Source organism: Staurois parvus, unplaced genomic scaffold (assembly GCF_062004578.1).
Source record: "Staurois parvus isolate SC_StPar_1 unplaced genomic scaffold, SC_StPar_1.0 ptg000402l, whole genome shotgun sequence".
Taxonomy (NCBI): Eukaryota; Metazoa; Chordata; class Amphibia; order Anura; family Ranidae; genus Staurois; species Staurois parvus.
Window position 1 is genome coordinate 7737379 of NW_028318198.1, and position 20155 is coordinate 7757533.

Genomic DNA, 20155 nt, shown 5'->3' on the forward strand with positions numbered 1-20155 from the left:
ATGTACTCAGCCACACCCCTCTGGGGGATGGACCTCAGAGACCAGAAGGCATAAAAAGATTCCCACCATGCTCTGCAGAAATCCAACATGGATGCCAGCACATGGAGAAACATAACCTCTGGGAAAAGGTAGGACCTTGACAGGTGCTAACTGAACCTGACATTATCTGATGTTGCTAGTGGTAATAATACAGTGACCAGTGAAAAATTCTATATACTTACACTGTACTAATGGTACTGGCTGGGTGATAGGGTGATCAAAGAGTTGATAAGGGTAATCAAAGGTTGAACGTGCAACTCTAACGTGTATAAACTGTAGTGGTTTTACTTAGTGTTGTGTTCTCTCTTCTCTCCCTGGACCAGCAAAGGGGGCAGTGGGGGGCGCATGCATACACACTCACACCCAGAAATAGAAAGTGATGTAAGGGTGCACCACTTTGCCCAGAGCCACCGCTTGCAAGCGACTAGTTAAAAAAAAAGAAAATTAAAAAAATTCTCTCAATATTTTTATTTTTTTAAACATTAATTTTCTTTTTTTTTTCACTATTACTTTTATTTAAATACTCATCAGAGTAGTACAATGTTACCATAGTAATGGTCAGGGATTTTTTTTTTTTACACTTTGCATTGCAAGAGCAATAAAGATTATTGCACTTGCAATGCAATGTTTGCTTTGAACTGTCCTGAATGGGTGAAGATCATGACAGCTGAAAATACAGTGATCTGAGATTGGCTCCAGCTGGTGCTGTGATTCTCCATATGTATCATGTGAGAGCTGTGGACAGCTCACCAGGAAGAGAAGCAGAGCTGTTATGAATCAGATTGATTCATAACAGCTTTGTTGTCATTGTGAACATGTGATCGCATAGCGATCACGTGACCAAAGGGGTCCCATTCTCTGGGATCTTCACACAGCAGACATGGGGGGAGGGTTGTGCACCCGCTAGTGCATGCAGTGCCCCCCTCTGTTGGTACAACACCAGCAACATAAGGGTACATTGCTGGTCCTGTAGCTGCCACCTGTCCACAGTACACTGCTGCCGGGAGGTCGGAAAGCGGTTAAAGAAGAGCTTCAGTCAATTTTGCAAAAAATTTAAAGTCAGTAGCTACAAAAACTGTAGCTGTTGACTTTAAGTAAACAGACACTCTTCTGTCCAAGGATCCAGTGCTGTCCTCACCCAGGTTGGTTCTTCATGAGTCTTCGAGCTCCCGAGGCTGACATGTTAACTGTGAGCAGCCAGCTGTGACTCCTTGCTGCGTCACAGCTAGCTTCCCATGGTGCATGTACAAGACAAGTTGCACTTTGTGAATGGTCGTGCTACCTTCTGGTACCTGTAAAGTTCCACTTTAAATAGGGTGACAACACTCACCCATTGATTAGCAATAGATCAGTGGCATTGTCAGCTTGCCTTGAGCTGTTAATATATTATAGGCAACTGTATTGACACACAATGTGCCTGTAGTCCTTCATTGTCAGTGCAGCTTTATGCCCGCCCTTTAACCTAGCTGTGTATCATTGGGAAAGCCCAGCGATAGCCACATACACAAATAAGTACAATGTATTTATGGAACAATTTTAAATGTTTTATAGCTGGAATGCCTCTCGATATATATTTTCAGGCGGACCAGGTCAGACCATCCTTTGCCTTCTGTAGAGTCGCCAATGTCCTTCATTGTAACCACTTGGTATTCACTTTTCTTCTACAGGGTACCCTAGCAATTGTCTTTCCACAAACATAAATGCATCTATCCATCAAGCATTGGCACTTTCTCATATATTTTTATCATGGTACTTTTCTATATGTATGTGTTCAGGTGAAATTGAGGTAATTCAGAAGGGGGCAATTTATAATTTTCAGATTTTTGCTAATTGTTTAAGAAACTATGGAAACAATTGTAATATGAGAACTACATACATACCAGATACAGTGATACACAACCGTATAAACTACACTAGCAGTATAACATCAAAGCCAACATCTGATGTTCTCAACAGTTGGGGGCATTCCACAATTGGTGTAATTTGCTGAGAACAAAGCTGTCATGGGCACCTTAAAAAGATCTCTGTCATGCTAGATTTTCTATAAAATGAATAAGGAAATTAGGGTGAACAAGAAAGGGGATCTACAACGATATACCTAAAAATGTATTGAACATAATATGAGGATCAGATATTGTACTTGCTGTTACCCACTGGTGCGGTTTCATAAGTAATATTTAAACATGCTGTTTGGAGCTGATACTTAGTAAAAAGTTTAATAAAATATAGCAAGCAATAAGCTCTTCTGCATCATCTTTCTCACGAGTATTGTGGCATTTCTAAATGGCACATAAATATGTTAATGTGTTCTACATTTCAAATGTCTTCACTTTTTTTATTTTATATTTCTATTTGCTTGGCATCATCAATGAACCTTCTTTATAGTAATAACATTAAAGAAAAAATATGATAAAAAGACATGGTACATGCAAAATAGATAGAAGAACTTACACATTAAAGACAAAATTTTTGTATTATCCACAAAATATGCCGGCACCACCTGCATTTCAATTTGATGAAAGAAATATAGACATATATCTTAAAATAGCAATTCTTGGCAAGCTTAACATCAAACAATTAACTAATAGTACAATCGAGACATCAATCCCATTATGCTACCTTGTTATCTCAACTAAAGAGCAAGCTTGAAGATAAGGCACCCAGATATCTGCACACTTACTCATTCAGCACTGCAGCTCACCCTGGCAGTCCTAGGAACCTGAGGCATACTGTTCCAAATGTTTTTACAGCAAATTCCAAAGAAGTGCATGGGACTGTCACTCCCACCTATCATACACCAATATTGGTTTGTGAGGCTGCCAGTAGTAATACATGAGAAACAGAAGGGCAGGCAGACCAGATGTCACCAGTTTAAGAGGCAGTTCCCAGACTGAGAAGGCTAGCCCTGCCTTTAATGTGTCCCAGAATGTCTATATCCCCGATTCCTTGTTTTCTGGTCCCATTAAAGTTCGAAAGTCATTCAGCCGGGGCATAGTTATTAAGATACTGTAAATCTCTTCCCCTCCCTGAAATGTAATTAGCCACACCGAACCTGACCATGCCCCCCAGACCCATATGAAGCAGGGCAGGGGAGCAAGAACAACCCCAGAGCCTGGGAATAGACTCTAAAATGGCTACTGACTGCTGGAGGGCCTTGAGCTCAAGGGTGAGGTCAGTGAAGGTTCCAAACAGGGGGGTGCAAAGATGTGGGACAACTGAGAATTGGGGAGAAGATAAAGTCTAATAAAGTCAACTGCATACTCTGTGCTGCATGTCCTCACCACCAACTGCCCCTCTGTGCTGGCTGCCCTCACTGTCAACTGCCTCTTCTGTACTGCATGTCCCCACCATCATCTGCACCCTCTTTACTGCCTGTCCACACCATCAATTGCCCTCTCTATTCTGCCCTTCTCCACCATCAGCTGCCCCATCTGTACTGCATGTTCCCTTTTGTGCTGCCTGTCCCCACCACCATCTGTTCCCTTTGTACTGTCTATCCTTACCATCAACATAAAGTCTGATAACGTCAACTGCATACTCTGTGCTGCATGTCCCCACCACCAACTGCCCCCTTTGTAATGCATGTCCCCACCATCAGCTGGCCCTCTGTAGTGCCTGTCCCCACAATCTGCTTTTAAGACTGCTTTAATGTTCCAACTTGCAGATTACATCTGATTATGGCTATGCTTATATTTTTGTGCAGTTTTTATGAATTAAGTGTGGTATTCTCTTCTAGAATCAAGGATGTCCTGAAAAATCATCAAGACAGAAATGATTTATGTGAAAGTGCTTTTATAAAGCTGCAAGCTCAATAAACTTTTGCTTACTTTGCCAATAACAGTTCTAAGGATTCTTAACACCACTAGTCTATAAAATATTATGGTCAGAAGAGAAGTTTATATGTTCACCCTATAAAACTGTTTCACTATTGTAGATAATGTAAACTCATTCTCTCTCTCTCCCTCTTTCTCTCTTCTCACCCACAATGTACCTCTTTGAGCATGATCCTTTATTATAAATCACAGTCTACCTGCTCAGTCTTCTGTTTTTCATCCAGGGCATTGCTTGCATGAGTAGGCAAACCTCAGTCTTCTAGTTGTTGCAGATATACAACTCCTATAATGCTTCAGCTTCTGGGAGTCATGCTTGTGGCTGTCAAAGTCTTACAGTGCCTTACTGGACTTGTAGTTCTGCAACAGCTGGGGAAGGTGGGCTGACATTTGTATACCCCTGCATGCATCAGTCCATCCTAATCCCCTTGTCATGAAAACATGGAACACACATGTGATGCACCAAGACACAAATGGCTTCTTCCTACGAACAGAAAACCTTATATTAAAAAAAATTGGTACTGAAACGTTTCATACTCCAATCAGATTAAAATCTAAATTGGGAGTTTCAATGTAATTGATGATGCAGGGAAGCAGATACAGTGAACGTTGTGCAGTACAATTTTCAGAAAGTATACGTCAACTTTCCTTCTACATTGCAAGTTCTGTAAATGGTTTACACAGAACTCAGATTAAAGTATATTGAGTGATCTTTTAATTTTAGCACTTATGTGGTCTGCTGCATTTTTTAGCAGCTCACTTACTGGCTTCACCTGTTCCCTGGAATTGCTTTTTAGGGCCAGTTCAGACTTTTTCATTTTACCAATGAGTGGTAAGTGAGTCCATCATAATGCACAGATGTGAATCATTTATCCATGATGTACAGCATTGAAGGAAGTAGCTGGTTGCTTTTCTGTTGGCAACAAAAATTTTGGATTTGGAGACTCTCAGTCTCAGTGACAGTCCCCATAAACGTATATAGGCTGTCTGCATGCAGCACCTGACGGGTCCAGCTATATAAACAAATGACTAATTCACAGTGTTTAGGCCTCAGCGCCCATGCAATGAGCTTATTTTGGCCTCACATAATACTTGCTGAAATGTCGCTCCAACTGCTGATGCTGATATTAAAGTAAGCCACTGTTCAAGAGGGTACAGGCATAAATATGGTCATCTAGACAGTGGTTACAGCTGACAATATACAACCACCACACACCAACAGCTATAGGTGTAAAGGAGGTAAGGAAAGTGGCCTCTGCCTGGCTTTTCCCGATGGTTACACTTCCTAATGCATTTTGCCCCACCTACCGGTGGCTTAGTAATAAAGGTGGGATTGTGGAGCTGTATGCATTTTGTATATACTGTATATTTTGTTTGTTTGTTTTTTGGCATACAGCTTGGGTCAATTGCTCTTTTTTCCTTTTTTTCCTTTTTTTTTTTTACCAGAACCATTGCTCCCTCAATGGTAAATAGTTGAGTGCCTGGCTAATAGTATATATACTTTGTGACCCAGCTGTTATTTCACTACCTCCTTATTGTTTATAGCTGTCAGCTGATGATGTATAAAAAATTGGAGTCTTACTCCAAGATCCCACATCTATGACTATGCACTGGTGGGTGGGGTGAAACATGTCTGAGGGTGTGGCTATCAGGAGGAGCTGGGGCTGAGACCATTTTCCTTAGCCCCTATACACCTAGAGCTGTTGGTTTGCAAATTGTATAATGTCTGCTGAGCTTATTGTGGGTTTGAGAACCAGGATGTCTGCTTATTTTGACTTGGGATGAGCTCAACCATGTTTAGATCCTAGTCCAAACCTGCTTGAAATATCTTAGCAGGAAGCTGTTTCTGCACACTGTACACAGAGACATACCCTACCCCACAGCTGCACCTATACAAGCATGTATAGTTGTGGCTGTGGGGAGCATAATGCTTTGGCCACTTATGTTTTGTGGTGTGCAGTGACAATTTCCTGACAGGATAGCTCAGGTGGGTTCAGACTTCAATACAAACACACTTGAACTCATGACATTTTCTTTGTGTATTGATATTTCCAGTCCATGATTCAAGCATACCAAGAAAATCATGGGAGAATTTAAAATTCTACTTGAAGGAAAGGAAAATACTCATGATACATTCCACACTCAGCCTCATATAGACTATATTGCTAAAAGTATTGAGACACCCCTCCAAATCATTGGATCCAGGTGTTCCAGTCACCTACATGGCCATGACCCTGTTGGCACACAAACTGCGTGGGAGGGCAGTGGACTCTGCCCTGCACGCTATAAAAAAAAAGCTCATGTACCCTTCACTCACACCCAATCAAGGTTATGAGCCTCTTTTTTGATTTCTACTCCTCCTTATATTATTATTATTATTATTATACAGTATTTATAAAGCGCCAATGGTTCGCTCAGCGCTGTACATTACAAAGGGGGACAGAACATGTGACAGAACAATACCAATACAATGCAGAACATGAGGGGATCGAGGGCCCTGCTCTTTTGAGCTTACAATCTAGGAGGGAGGGGATAGTGGTACAGGAGGAGATAGCTGTGGGGGATGGAGTGGTAGGAAGAGTGGAGGAGGTCGGCAGGTTAGCAGGGGGTGGGGTAGGCTTCCCTGAAGAGATGGGTTTTCAGGGTGCGCCTAAAGGAGAGGAGAGTAGGTGATAATCTGATGGGTTGGGGCAGGGAGTTCCAGAGGATGGGTGACACCATGGAGAAGTCCTGGAGCTGGGCATGGGAGGAGGAGACCAGGTAACTAGAGAGAAGGAGGTCTTGTGAGGAGCGGAGTGTGCGTGCTGGGCGGTGAGGTGAGTTGCAGTAGTCGAGTCGTGATATGATGAGGGAGTGGATGAGCTGTTTAGTGGTTTCTGGGGTTAGGAACATGCGTATTAATAGCTCTGATATCCCCAATGCTCCAACTCCTATCTCAAGAATAGCAGTATGCCCAAAATTCCCGCTTCCAATCTCCTTAAGCTTAATTCACCCATTGCTGGGGAGGAAATTACTAATATTCTCAAAACATTCCCTGCACACAAGGATGACCTTCCTTATACCTATTATAAAACATTGCTACTTACTCTTCTCCTGCACATGGTCACACTCTTCAATGGCATCCTTGTAGATACCCCTATTCCACGTGACATGCAATCTTCTTAAGTCATGGTTCTTCCTAAACCTGATAACTGGAACTCTGTGTTCCAACTACCGCCCGTTAACTCTCCTGAACTCCAACTTAAAGATTTTTACCAAGCTGCTGGCGAATAGACTCAATCAACTTCTTCCTTCCATTGTCCACAAGGACCAGGTTGGTTAGATCCCTTTCTGCCAGGAGGGGGATAACACCACCTTCCAGAAGACTGAGGCTCTTCTACTTAGTCTTGATGTGGAGAAGACCTTTGATAGGCTCAGTTGGCCATTTGTATTCGCTACCCTTAGCCATCTGGGTATAAGAGGTCTTTTCTTCTGAGCTATCCAACTCCTCTACTCTAACACTACCGCCTCTATTAAAAAACACCACAACACCATACTCTATTTCACCTTCCTTTTTCATACGCAATGGTACTAGGCAGGGTTGCCTCCTTTCTCCCCTCCTGTTTGCCCTTTGCATCGAACCCCTAGCAGCTCACATTTGGAATAATCCCGATATTCATGGCATCTCAGTGTGTAGTAGGGAATTCAAGCTCTCCCTCTTTGCTGACAACATCCCCTTAACCCTTATCCAACTGCACATAATGCTCCCTAATCTTCACAAAGAATTAGATTTATTTGGCTACCTCTCAGGGTAAAAAAATAATAAATTCAAAACTGAAGCTCTACCTCTTAACGTCCCTTCCCCACTTTTACGCCACCTGATTCACACATTCTCTTATACATGGAAGACTAAAGCGTTGAAATACTTAGGAGTAAATCTACCATCTACATAGAAATCGCTCTACAGGGAAAACTTTCTTCCCCTATACAATACTATTGATCAACTACTCTCCAGTGGAAGCCTCTCCCAATATCCTATTTCAGTCGTATAGCGAAGATTACAATGTCCATTCTACCTAAATTACTGTACTTGTATGAAACACTTCCTGTCCCTGTCCCGCTGTCCCACTTTAAAAATATACGCCACAGTAAACTATTTAACTTTGTTTGGAAATACGAATGCCATAGAGTTGCCAGATCTGTCTTATAAGCACCACGGGACCAAGGAGGATTGGCTTTCCAGAACCTCTAAATATTATCCGGCCGCTCAATTGTGCTTATTAGCCTCTTGGCTTATGGAGCTAGAGAAGTTGTGGATGGCTCCAGTTCACCCCAACTTCATGTTATGAGGCTCCTCTACCCTATTGAATTCAGCTGACTTGTTCCGACCTATGACCCTTCTTTACACCCTGTGGAAACGGGCCCACAGTTGGCATTCCTCCCTGATGACCACGGCTTCTTTGGCTACCTCCTTTCTATTCACTCCTGCTGTTCCAAAAAGTTTGACTTCCCAGATGTCTTCCATCTGGAAAAATAGAGGCCTATTCCATTTTGGTCATTTGGTGGATCCCAGAACTAGGGCTTTACATTCTTTCCAGGATCTTCAAAGAGCCTATGATCTTCCCAAGCAAGTTTATTATGGCTATCTACAAATCCACCATTATGCCCAATCTATGACAAAATCCCTCCAATTCTTTAAATTGACCCCGTTTGAGAGAATATGTTTGGATGGCATATCTAGGGGCTAATCTCTCAAATCTACAGTATAAGGTTCTCATTTCCACATCTTCCCATTCCCCTCTGAAACACCTTTAAATGCAGATATGGGAACAAGTGTTGGGTGAGGAGCTGCCCTTTGCCACATGGCAGACGATATGGTCTCAAGCGGCTAGGAGCTCCATCTGCACCTAATACAGAGAAAACCAATATAAGATACTTTTTCATTGGTACTATACCCAGATAAGCTCCGATCTTTATATCCCACTACTGATGACAGGAGCTGGAGATGCAAGAACACCTGGGAATACTCTAACATTCTAACATATATATTGGTCATCCTCACTCCTCGAACCCTGTTGGTGAGCAATACACATCCTTATCCATCGAGTCTTTGACCACAGGATCTCATTCACTCCTAAAACTTTTATCTCGGGGTTGCCTCCTCCTACGTTTTCTAAAACTTCTAAAAGACTGCTATCACACCTTCTAACAGCAGCAAGGTGCTTAGTAGTGCTTGAATGGAAACAGCGTGAGCCTGCCTCTCTGACAGAGCTTCACACTAGGATCCTGGAATTCCAAAGGATGGAATACCTACCAGCCACCCTGAATGACTCTTTGGACAGGTATATTAGGGTTTGGGAGCTGTGGCACACCTTTGAATATCCACTTTAACAATTCCCAGGAGTTGCCTCAAATACTCTGCTCCTTACCACCATGGGTGGGGGAAGTGAGTCTGTCGGTTCCATTGGGTCATTGAGTGCATCAGATACCCTGTTCTTTCTCTACTTTTTTCCTTGTTCTTTCCTTCTCTCTTTTCTTTTTTTGGAATCCACATTTGTCCACCTTACAGAACTACCTCATAATATCAATGTCTGTACCAGTATGCGTGCTCTATGCCTATGCTATATGCCCCTCCTGTGCTGTATTACGATTGCCATGTGATGTTTGATTGTCAAGTATTATGCGGTACTATTTGACAGCTAGGTTGGATTAACCACATGGGAACCCACTTTGTTTATCCATGTTATAGAAACTGTAAAATCCATCTGGATTTGATTGTGAGATCTTGTGGATTTCTACCTCTTTTATTGTGTAAATCCTTATAATTAATAAAAGTACAGTTTTCAAAAAAAGCTGTTGCAGGTATGTGTAAGCACCACTAGGTATCTGCTTTTAAAACCTGCCTTCTAGGTATCTACTTTTTAAACTGTCCCTTGTTAGAGGGACAGGATTACTTTAATTCTACTTGTAACTCATGGTGATTGAGACTGAATCATCAACTGTTTAATCTTGTTTCCTCATCTCTAACAGTAGAATAGTACATTTCCCAGTTAGATTCTATTTTTTATTTCAAAATACAACAAATTGAAAAAAAAATGATAAATAGCTTGATTTATCTTCAGTCTTTATTTATTATTAAAGTATTGTGCATTATCTCTTCTTCAGATTTCTCCCACTGTGAATAAAACAAAGCCTGCCATTGAATACAGCTCTGTCTTTCCTAGACTGGTTAGCAGTGCATGTCCAAAACACAAAAGTTTGCATTGCTTATACCCCTCAGGTTACAGTGACAGACAAGCAGGATATGATATATGCGTATATATAGCTCTGCAGGAGATGTGCAGATCAGCTGTATTGTTTGGATGACATTTTTCTTACTTTAATATTGTACGCACATGAGAAATGGTTTAATTAATTCTGAAGACAGAAGCACATTCTAAAGATATCACAGACACTCTGGATGTGGAGAGACTCAATTACACAAAGAATTTATGTCCTCCTCCTCCTTAAAACCCTATTAAAAAAGAATGAGGTAAGGCAAGATTATAATACATACAGAGAAGGCTTCTCTGCTACCTCTTCCTGTACAATGTTTCAGTTATTAAGACTATTTAATGTTAACACATAGACGAGTAGTTAGCTGAATTGTAATAATCATCCACATTCTGTAAACATATTAATTATTTTTCTAAAAAAACTCTGACATTTAATGCTAGAAGTAGGTCATATTTCATATCTGTATACTGTACTGGTGCCAGTTTTCACAAAGAGGTATTCACCAATTCAGCTTCTTCATTTATAGCAAAAGAGTTACCAAAAAAGTCAAGATATTGGAGAATGATTGTGTTGCAAAATGTTTCTGGCATTATGGAAATATAGGAAGTCCTGTGCCAAATTCATGAAAGCCATGATATTTAAGACACTTGCTACCAGTTCAAGTAGTCTTTAGGTGTGACACCTATATTCTGGGGATCTGGCTATGAAAATTGATTAAGAAATGCCTTAATATCGGTACAAAAGTGAAGGTAAATAAAAGCTCCTGTGTGCTGGAGTAAATTATATCACACATGTTAAAATTGTGTCTGAGGTAAGTCTGGGAAAGATTCATGTACACCTTATTGATAGTTATGTGAATCTGTTGTAAGTTGCACCATTTATTACACAGAAGGAAAAAAGATTTTTAATGTGAGTCTACAACACTTTTTTATGAATGCCAGGGCTTGTATTTTAACCCTTTCCAACCTCTTCCTGGTGGTCCTTTAAAAGTGTTTTTAAGCTGGAATGGGGGGTGAACTTCCCAATCATGGGATTATTGTGATTGGCAGTCCAAAGCACAATTATAAACAGAGACCAGGCGTTCCACCTCAGTCACTAAACTGGGAGTGTGCATTGAGAAACCTTGGTCTCTGTGGACTCATATGTGCAATGTGTGGGAGCTAAGTTCCACCCTCCCTGCTAATGCACATATGCATTATGTGGTGGATAAAAAGCTCAAGTCAAAACATTGTTTAACAAATAAATTATCATATTTAATGCATTTAATCTTCATGCATTCTGTCTTAATGAATGAATGCACTTGAAATCAAAATGCACTTATCTTTTTTGCCCCCTTCCCTGACCTAAACTACCTCTTCCTTGTCAGATGCATATTTACTTTGATCCAGGATCTGTTGCTGCTGTTGTCTGTTTTATCTTGTTTTGAGAGTCTTCTGTGCACTGGTAGCTCATGATTAGTAGCTGCTATCAGATTTGGGGTTGGGTCCTGAGGCTGGAGACACTTGGGAAATTGTCACCTAAAAGACTATGGGAGGGTACTGTGCAGGAAAAGCCAGCATGAAGAAGTATGAGTATGTTTTAGGGACTTTTTATCCACTTTTGTTCATACAAATGTTAAAGTAACAGTTAGTATTTTTTTTTTCATTCAGCCTTCTCTTTGAATAAAATGAAACTAAATGTGTATGTTCATAGTATGACAAAGCTGCTCCCATCTCAGCTGCTCTGCCTAACAGGACCCTTCAGTTCCCAGACTGGACCTGCTGTCTGCCCACATAGAGACTGCTACTTGCTTAGCTGAGAACCACCCATCTGAACAGAAGGGAACTACCTCTGTCCTTTCACAATCTCCAACTTCACAATTTCTCACTCTTAGATGTCAGCCTAGCTTGGTAATCTGTCTGCGTAGGCCAGACAGGTCTAAACACACTCCCCACATGTCAGCAAATAGAAGCCATGGCTGTTTCTCTTCAACTTCATTTCCATATACTGTATATACTGTATATGGAATATACTGTATATACAGTATATGGAATATATATATATATATATATATATATATATATATATATATATATTAAAAATACTGACTTTGGAGAGCAGTTTAGTATATATTACCTAAGGATCCCCTCAACCTATAGTGACTGGAATAAACTCAGTGTGTGCATCACCAGCTAAATATCTTGATAAGATCATGACTTTTGATCCAGAAAGCTTGATCGTATATCCATTATACTTTTTATACTTTAAGATAACAGTGATCTCATTTTGGGGACTCTGAATGTGTGAACCTCTTCCTAACAGCAGGGCCTGCAGTGATCCTTGGGCTCTCCCATTCTTCTAGGAAAAGATTCCTACATTGAGAGCAGGAAGTGATCGGGGAATCCTTTCCCTGTTTCCCACCTGCTACTAACAAACCAGGAAGCAACATGTATTACATCACTTCAAGGTTCACAGCTGTCGTTACTCTGCTACTGTAGCCGAGGATGCAACTAATCAGGCATGATCTGTGCCCTACAGTATATGGCAATGGAGACATTGGGGGATCTTTCACCTGCCTGTGTTATCACATAGACGGCTTGTTAACTTGTTAGCCCCTTGTGAGAGCAATAAAGGTAAATTAGGCAAAACCTAATAACCTGCAAAAGCTTTTAAAAGCATTTCCTAAGGACAATTTTGAATACTAAAGTTTTCCTGAGATTTCACAAGTGTGAGCAATTTCAAGACTTGACATGTTTGGTATATATATTTATCCATGCTATCCCATGATTTATATTTTACCAAAAAATCTGGTATAATCATGTGTTTGTTTGAACTAAAATTCATTTAAAAGTGAAAGTACCACCAGTTTATTCTTCAAAGTCTTCGATTTCAGAAAATATATACTATTTTCAATAAGTTTGGTGACCCATCTCTGGATAAGTATAACTCTGCCTCAGGATAAGTGTCTTTGCAAAGCACAGCCTTTGCTAAATATATTCAGGAAATTGGACTAGTAGATATTTGGAGGCTACGATATTCAACAGAGAAACACTTTTTGTGCTTCTCACATACCCATAAAACCCTGGCGAGTATAGACATAGCTTTGGGAACAACTAGGATGCTGTCCTTAATCTCTGATATTGCCTATGCGACTAGAAGTGTTTCCAACCATTCCACTTTAGTCCTAAAGCAGTTTTTGAGGTCAAAACCTGTTCGGACCTTTTGTAAAGTGAATTCCTACTGGTTGACTCTCCCCCACCCCCCCCTTCCCGGGAGGTATGCTGGTCGACCTCCAGAAGTATAGTGTTATTAACAAAATATCTGTGCCTTCCCTAATATATTGGGATTCACTGAAGGCCTACCTAAGAGGTGTCCCTATAGCACAAATATCTAGTATCAAGCAGTGATCTAAGGAATGGAAACGTGATTTAACCACTCAAGTTTTAAAGGCCGAGACCAGATATATTACTGAACCCACATTGGTCAACCAACGTGCATGGGAACAATTACAGCAAGCTTATGCTTTTGTCTCCCTCAAGAAGGTGGAACAGAAACTTTTTTTTTTCCAACAGCCCTATTTTGAGGAGGGGGAAATACGGGTCACTTACTAGCTGCCATAGTGAGGGCACACTGTTCTCCAGCTTATGTTTTGGAGCTGCGGAGGCCCCTGGATATTGTGGTGAATACCACTTCGGGGATCTCTTCAGTCTTTTGTGATATTTTAGGCTATTGTACAGTAGTGAGGTATCCTATCTTGAGGACGACTTGTCATTTCTTGATTCTATTAAATTGCCGTCCCTGTCTGTCCTAGAGAGAGGCATGGGAAAGTATTTCTAACAATAAGTCTCCAGGGATTGATGGCCTCCAGATGTATAAAACTTATGGAGATTTTCTTTTACCAGAACTGTTAGAGGTATTCAATACTGCTTTTGAAGCTGAGACCTTCTATGAATCATATCATTGTTGTAATACCCAAACATGGCAAAGATCCCAGCACCCCAGATTCTTATTGCCCAATTTTGTTACTTAATTCAGACGTTAAGTTTCTGGCTAATATGCTGGCCATCCATTTATCGAAATTAATTTCCAAGATAGTTCATCCAGATCAGTCAGGATTTATTCCATCTAGGATGACTTTCATAAATATTAGAAGATTGTTCCTGAATTTTCAAATCCCTACGACCAGTGATGGTAGTATTGCTTGGTGTGGCAAAAGCCTTCGATAGTATAGAGTGGAGTTTTTTTTGCAATTGTCTAATGAGGTTTGGTCTTATTATATATCCCTCCTTCATGTGTCAGTCATTGGTTATACATTGTTTCTATTGTACCTATAATGGCAAAAGTTGCTCCACCTTCTTTTAATACCCAGATGGAAAGCTTTGTACATGCAGAAGGAAGATATACTTATGAGGCTTGATTAAGGTTATAAAGGTTATCATAAAGTAATGTTAGAATATGAATAATAATTCAGGGTATAAGTAAGTTGATGTCGCTCCAGGTATGTGTAAGTTGATGTAAGAATGTTATTAAGCAAAGATGATTATTATAGAGAATGTTATCCCAATCTCAGTGAAAATGGATGGGTGGCTTCACTTGGGTGACAAAAGTACACATCCATCTCCCTCTCCCATCCAGTTGTTTGTGCGTGCATGTGAACACTGGAGGGCTTGGTTAGAAGGAACAAAACATAGGAGAATGTTGTGTACCTGTTACGGTATATAAAGAAGGCAGTATAAAAATATAAAGTTATAAGAATAAGAAGTTAGAAAATATGATACAATTATGTATAGTGCATTGATATGCATAAATGTTTTCAAAGGTTATAACACTTTTTTTGTGTTCCTTTTAGAAAGAATTATGTAAATGTGCCGACTTAATGTGATCACAGTTATTTTGAATCTCTTTTCCAGATATGGCAAAATGAAGTGGTCATTAAGTTCCAATGTATTGTTGCTAAGTTATATTTAAACAAAAGGGTTATGTGATACTGACTTTAATACAGTATGAGCTCATTAAATATTCTTAACAGTGAAAACAGTGCACAGGGAAAAACTGTTGTTATAAGGTAAAGCGTCTTCCTTTAACCTGATCATGTCCGTATTTCTGTGCTCAAAGCAGTACATTTTTTGCATGGAAATATGTATTTTTTTATTGTAGGCCTGTAATTCTTAGGAATAACTCACTGAAATCTGTCCGAACAAAAGTCTAGTAATCATCCCAAGTATGATAAAATTGAAACACGAAATCATAAATTATAATATAATAAATAATCATAAAAAATAATAATATACTAATAATAAATTTAATTCAATAATGTAATCAAACCAAAAACACTGAAATTTGAAATAGTGCGCCAAGTTTGCACATCACTGAGCTTAGTCGCAAAATCGTTTTCAGTGTCTGATGACGAATTTCACCACAAATCATTATCACTCAATTCTGCAACTGGTTCTAATTTTCTATCGCTGTTGTCTAGCTGGTCTAAAATCGCTTTTGACCTAAAGGGACGCTTTTTGGACACCATGGATGTTTCTCAGTTTCCAGGCAGAAAGAACAGTAAAAATGTAGGCAGGGCACAGGACAAAGCACTAGGGACAAAATGTATGTGAAATGGTTTAATACAATAATGTTATACTATGAGATTTTAGTGTATTGAGTGAATGTCACTTTTTAAATGTTTTAATTTCCCACCGGTTCTGTCCCCCGTACAACACGTACATCCCAGCGCTCGTAGGGAGCGGAACCCAGAAGACAGATGCCGGCATCGGCCGGAGGAGATGGCCGGAGACACTGCAGGAGGGACATCGCGGGAGCGCGGGACAAGGTAAGTGCTGCAGGGAATCCATGAGCAACTCTGCAGGGTAATCCCAAGTGTAGCTCAGGGTTACCGCTTTTGCTACTAAAGTTAACCCCGAGCTACACTCGGGAATAACGCCAGGGAGGTTAAGGAGATGTATCTGTGTGACTGAAATTATGGTGTGATGCTGAGCTCATCACTTGAGTATTAATTTCTGTTATGGCTTTAACAATTTTATTAATGACATAGATATATTATGATTGGTTTATTCAATTTTTGGTTCTATAGGAAATTGAATACAGTCTGCTAGGAAAAAAAATCTGTGATAAAGGGTTATTTTAGATTAAGATGAGATGGTTACACTGCAACTGCCAAATTAGTTAATGGAGCCTAGAGAGATCAGATAAATGAGAACATTTCTTTCTACAAAAATTAAATCTAATTTTTTTTGGTAAAAACCTGAATTCTATGACGTGAGCAGGGGTGGACTGACAACTCCCCCGGGTAATAGGGAATCATGGGGCCCCTGTATCCTTGCCCACACTCAAACCACACCCAAAAAAGCCTATCAAAGGTACCAGGGGCCCGAGTGCTCAAATGGTCAGTCCGCCCCTGGACGTGAGAGTAATAAACAAAATTATAGTTGTTTACATACTCATTGAGCCATGTCTACATACTCAGTTTAGGATAGATGCCACCTGCAGTCAGCTATTTTATAATGTTTGATATGGCTGATAATTTTATAGACTTTTTGTTTTTCAAATTTTTTAAATCCAATCAGTACTGTATACATTCCCTTTTCTGGATACAGCGGTAACCCTAAAACTAAACTAGAATTTATGGACATCTTTGTATGACCACACGGTATTGGTATAATATACAGTATTATATTGTGACTTCAGGAAAGTAAATAAGACAAAAACTAAAGGCTGTGTATTGTTATCTAGTTAAAACTAGCTAAAGAGCAAACAAGGAGAAATTATAATCTTGTTAGGAAAAAGTTGTCTTCTTAGAGATAGAGTTTTTACATAAGAATATTGTAAAGTAATAACAAGTCATTGTAAAATGTTTTTATGTGAGCTGGAGTCAGTAATCACAGGTTCATCCAGCTACATCACAACAATAGCTGTATGTAAGGTTCTACTAGAAAAAGCTATTGACATTATTCTGGACTATGATTTCACTTTAATGGTCCCACACTCAGTCCATAAAGTCTTGGAAAGCGTTAAAACTGAAACATCTGTCTATGTTCATACTGCATGAAAGTGAACTATCTCTGTTGGCCACGCCTATGTTACCATAAAAGGAAGTATGGGATTTTGGCTGGTTGTTTCCCTACATGAAAATTAAGAAAGGGGGGGAGGGTGTAAGAGTGTTATGCATGAAGTGCTATGTACAGTTATACATTTTCATTTCTACAGGATGAAATTTGTCAGCTGGTAGAATATTATGTATGTAATGGGACACGTCCTTTACACGCACACAAACTTTAATGGCATCCCAGTCTTAGTCCATAGGGTTCAATATTGAATTGGCCCACCCTTTGCGGCTATAACAGCTTCAACTCTTCTGGGAAAGCTGTCCACAAGGTTTAGGAGTGTGTCTATGGGAATGTTTAACCATTCTTCCAGAAGCACATTTGTGAGGTCAGGCACCGATTTGGGACAAGAAGGCCTGGCTCACAGTCTCCGCTCTAATTAATTAATTCATGTACAGTTCTCCTGGCAACCTCCAAACCCAGACACAAATTGTCAGACAAAGAAGTTTGATTTGTCACTGCAGAGAACACATCTCCGCTGCTCTAGAGTCCAGTGGTGATGTGCTTTACACCACTGCATCTGACGTTTTGCATTGCACTTCGTGATGTAAGGCTTGGATGTACCTGCTTGACCATGGAAACCTATTCCATGGAGCTCTCTACGCACTGTTGTTGTGCTATTCTGAAGGCCACATGAAGTTTGGAGGTCTTTAGCTATTGAAAGACAGACAGTTGGCAAGTTCTGCGCACTGTGCGCTTCAGCATGCACCGATCCTGCTCTGTTATTTTACGTGGCCTACCACTTCATGGCTGAGCTGCTGTTGTTTCAACTTTGTTATAATACCACTAACAGTTGATCATGGGATATTTAGTAGCAAGGAAATTTCATGGATAGACTTATTGCACAGATGGCAACCTATCACGGTACCATGCTTGAATTCACTGAGCAAGCTGCTATCTTACCTTGGAGAACTGCAAATGGACTAATAGTTGTCCACGAATGCACAAAAGGGTGGTTAATGAGCAAGTTGACCTTGCTCAGAGCTATACTTTAGAGATTTTATTTTATGTGTGTTATACCCACAGGGTTCTTCTTTAAAGATAATTTTCTCAAGCTGAATTCTCATGCGAAAAACTGAGATAACATTATTCCTATGCTCATAGCTAGCTGTGACTTTGAGCGCCTACTAAGACATAGAGGTGTATTGTCCAGCCAACTGACACGTGATCTAATTTCAATCTCTAAACTGCACTAAATGCGTTTTAACATTCTCAATAGATGAGAGATCTTTCCCCCAACAGTTCTGTGTGCATGTTTTCTCTTCCTGTGCACAGTAAGGGGTTAATATATTTTTCACAGTATATACAGAATGCTTTTAACTTTAACACAAAATTAAAAGAAAGTAACTAAAAGGCAACATGACATACACACATAAAAGAAAAAATTGAAGTAACATTTTTCCACGCATCCAATCTGGACACATTATGAGGCTGGTGTCTAATGTCTATAAACACCTTTGCTGCAGGCATTTTGCATTTTATTCTGTTAGTTTATTTTATGGCCATATAAAGATCTATATATAGCTTCACATGTCATCACTGGGAGCCATAATTATTATTATTAATCTAATGAATTAACACCAATCACAAAGCACAGTCCTTTCCTGTCTTTTATATCCTAGTACAGGAGGTACTGATATTACTGAACTACTTTCAGGGAAGTTTGAGCCTTTTCAACATGATTTATGGCAGACCATTTTTTCTTAGAGTCACTGAGACAGAGAAATAGAAAGTAATTGGACTATGCGAGTTCCTACAGCAGTAGAAATGATTGGAGTATCAGATCTCTAACAGAGAGAGCAGGGTTTTCCAATTTCATTTAACTTATGCAGACACATCCCGCTCTTTAACAAATGGTGAGCAGTGGAGAGATTTGTGCAAAGCAGTAATATGTGTGTATTCCATTAGCAGTCAATGCCACAGCCTGACTCTAATATTACACCCAAAACTGAGTATTTTACAAAAATAGAAGAATGAATGGTGTGTTCCGTTGATGAAAAATAGCACCCAGAAAGAAGATGGAATTAGAAAAAAAATCAATAAATTTAAAAAACTACAAAAAGCACAAATATATATTGAAAATTATTTTTCCCAATCAGGAATTTGATAGTTATATCAAGGGTTTAATTTATTGCATTGTAAAATCCTTTTTATTGGCCATGACATTACATTGCTCCCCAGTACTACTGTATAGGCTCATTATTAAAACAAGATGATTTTGTACAGCAGAGTACTGCATTTCAAATACACCTATTTATTTGTTGAACACTAGTTCTCTATATGTCAGGGAGATTAGAAGTAGTAGTTATAATTCAAAGCTCAGTTGCAACATTATATAATCTTAGGACAATAAACATTTTAAATACTGCTAGTTATTAGTGATGAGCTTTGCGTTCAGGTCATGCTCACATTCGACCCAAACCATAAACTCATCCCTAATCAATAACAATGTTTGCAATACTTAGGTTGTTCTAAGCTTTGACCTTTGGGTTGGGTTGAATGTGAGTTTTTGGCCAGTTTTCCCAACTGCTAGAATGTAAACAAACTAGATGGGGATCTCAGTGATGTCACTGACTAAATATTGCCATGATCAAATTTGATCAGTGGCATCACCCATGGTTTCCAGCTGCCTTATTAATATACAGCAGCAGGAACTCTGTATTTTAGCATTAGTAGTGCAATGGGGCAACATCATTAGGTGAGGAGTCATTGTGGCAATGGGCAAAAATGGCCTACTGTGAGGTCATTATGAGAGATGCTGGATTAACATTGACAATGTAATTGACTAGAACAAATGGATTTAGAGTACATCAAGTAGACTTTTTTGCAGTGTGGATGTATTAATAGTACATTTGGTTTGGCACTTTTGAGTGATATAGTTTAATTTACTGGCAATAATCAGAAGTAGCATTATAAGTATTACTATATAAGTTAATA